The sequence below is a fragment of the Lissotriton helveticus genome, chromosome 6 (genome assembly GCF_964261635.1).
Source record: "Lissotriton helveticus chromosome 6, aLisHel1.1, whole genome shotgun sequence".
Taxonomy (NCBI): domain Eukaryota; kingdom Metazoa; phylum Chordata; class Amphibia; order Caudata; family Salamandridae; genus Lissotriton; species Lissotriton helveticus.
In genome coordinates, this window is record NC_136067.1 from 2,114,720,364 (window position 1) to 2,114,723,125 (window position 2,762).

A 2,762-nucleotide genomic window follows, 5' to 3' on the forward strand; every position below is an offset into this window, starting at 1 on the left:
AGTGGTGCTGAGTGATGCTGTGGCATTGAGTGATGCTGTGGAGAAGTGTGGCTCAATGGTTAGAGCGGCAGACCCTGATGCAGAGGTCTAGCCCGGGACCAGGGTTCAATTCCCCGCCTCGGCGGCTCTTGGGCTCAAAAATTCCACGGACCTGATAATTCTCGCCTCGGTGCCTATTCTAATCATAGAGTCCCACTCTGCAACTCTGGGCAATAGCTTGCTTAATCTCCACAACGGCCCCCACAACGCTAAGGATGCCTGGCCTTCACCCTGGGGGTGCCCAGGAGTGGATGCCTCACAGGGAAAGCCAGGACGGGTTCCACAGCGGTATTCGTACAAGCGCCTTGAGACCCTTGTGGGTGAGTAGTGCGCTATACAAGTATCAATTTACATTTACATTTTACATTTGCTGTGGCGTTGAGTGATGCTGTGGCGTTGAGTAATGCTGTGACATTGAGTGATGCTGTGACGTTGAGTGATGCTGTGACACTGAGTGATGCTGTGGCGCTGAGTGGTGTTTAGAGAGATAGAGATAGAGAGAGATAGAGGTGTGCCGAGAAAGAGAGTTAAGCAGTGTGTAGAGAGAGAGAGAGAGATGTGTGTAGAGGGAGAGAGAGAAAGGTGTTTAGAGAGCCACAGTGGGGCTTGTTCTCTGTTCCTAGCTAACACTTGCTAATGGCGTCGCACGCACTCACAGCAGCTTTGCTCCTCAGTACTACCTGCAGCGGCCCCGGGATTTGAATTTTCGCATTGAGCGGCTCTCCAGAGTTGAAATTGTGTCAGTGTCTTTGAATTCTAGTTCCAGGCTCACTGGCTTCCGTGAGAAAAGACACTGGAGGGTGAGGTTAAAACTGACAATGTCTCTTTGTTTTAGGCATAGCTCATGGACGTCAAATAGGGGTGGCCAGGGACAGTATCTGCCATGTTGACTTGACATTTGGTACGTCTGGCACTAACGCGTACCCCATCTGACCTGGGCCGCTAAATGCACTGCTTAACTTTTGTATTTGTGTTTGCTTCACACGTGTGCGGGCTTCCAATTGACCCTCAGATGCGATGAAGAGACAACCGATGGGCTAAAGGAACAACAATATGGTGTCAGTCACTGAGATCAAGGGGTGCGTGACGCCACTTCCTCTATCCCTGGCATGTTGGTGAATAGATGCGTACCAGAGGCTCAGTGCTGCAGCGTGAAGGGAAGCTTGGCTGTCGTGTGCCTTGGCCGTCGCCTGCCGTCACCGCACCGACAACCATAAACTTCATGGCAGTTGAGAAATCAAGAAGGTCATGCTTTTTAACTTTACTTGCTGAATGAAGAAGCTGTAAAATTCAAACACTAGGAATTAACCACACCAAGAATGTGCCAAACAAGGAAAGTGTTAACTCCAGTCAGTTTTTAATCAGCGGCCGCACGTCATCCAGAGCAAAGCCTGATTTCCGATGTACAACTCACATGGTGTTTACAGAAAATGGCCTGGTCTGAATAGTTGTAAAAGTACAATAAGGATCTGTCCACTGGCAACAAAAGGCCTTCCAACGAAATCAGGAGTACATAAAAGCACTTCAATGTAAGCGCTCTATTTGTTCCACAACTGAATGCTATGCTGAAAAGAATAGGGTACAATTAAATAACAAGCTCAATATCCGGGCTGCGAGGAGACCTGGGAGGGCGGGGGCTGCCCGCGCATGTGCGCCATTCATAACTTTCGTTATGAGGAAGGAGCCGGGAGCCAAAGCGAAGTGCGTGAGCCAAAGTCCCGGGTCCCAGGAGGTGGCCCGGGTGAAGATCAGCGGATAGCACAGCTGGGCTCCCATGCTGAAGGGGAGAGCCCCGCTTCGTGCTGGCAGAGGAGCTCGAGTGCAGAGATGACACCAGCGCATCGACAAGAGCCCAGTGAGGTAAGGGGGGGGTGTGTGCGCATGTGTGTGTGAGCGTGTGTGTATGCAGAGTGTATGTGCGTGCGTGTGTGTGCCTGCGTGTGTGTGCCTGCGTGTGTGTATGTATGTGTGTGTGTATGTGTGAGTGTGTGTGTATGCGTGAGTGTGGCTGTGTGTGTGTGTGCGCGCGCGACTGAGAGAGGCGTGGCTGACTTACTGTGAATGTGAGACAGGAGATGTGCACGGCGCCGGGCTGGGCGTGCGCACCCACGAGGTGAAATCGTCGAGGGCTTGCGCGCGCACATCCCCTGTCTCAGATTCCCGGCAAGCCAACAACAAAAGGTCTTTCGCTGGATGCAGCGCTTCGCGCTGCTAACACCAGCAAGACCTAAAAACTACTGACCAATCCCCCTGCTCCCATTCCCAGTGAAGGTACTGGAAAATATCATCAACAATCAACTCATGACTCACCCGGAGAAGAACCAGCTACTTGAATCCTCCCATTCCGGCTTCTGCAGCAATCACAGCTATGAAACTGCCCTGATCGCAGCCATTGACAACATCCGAACCCTCTTGGATTAAGAAGAAACAGCAGCTTTGATCCTCCTCGACAGCTCAGCAGCCTTTGAAACCATATTCCACCACACACTGATCGAAAGATTCCACCACATCGGCATCCAAGGAGACACACTCAGATAAATCACCTCCTTTCTCAGCGGAAGAACCCAAAGCATCCATCTGCCGCCTTTCACCTCTGAACCCAAGGAGATCAAATGCATTGTACCTCCAGGGCTCATCCTTCAGCCCCACACTCATCAACGCATATAGCACCCCGCTTGCAAACCGCCAAATCCTACGCTCTGAACATAATTTCCTATGCAGAC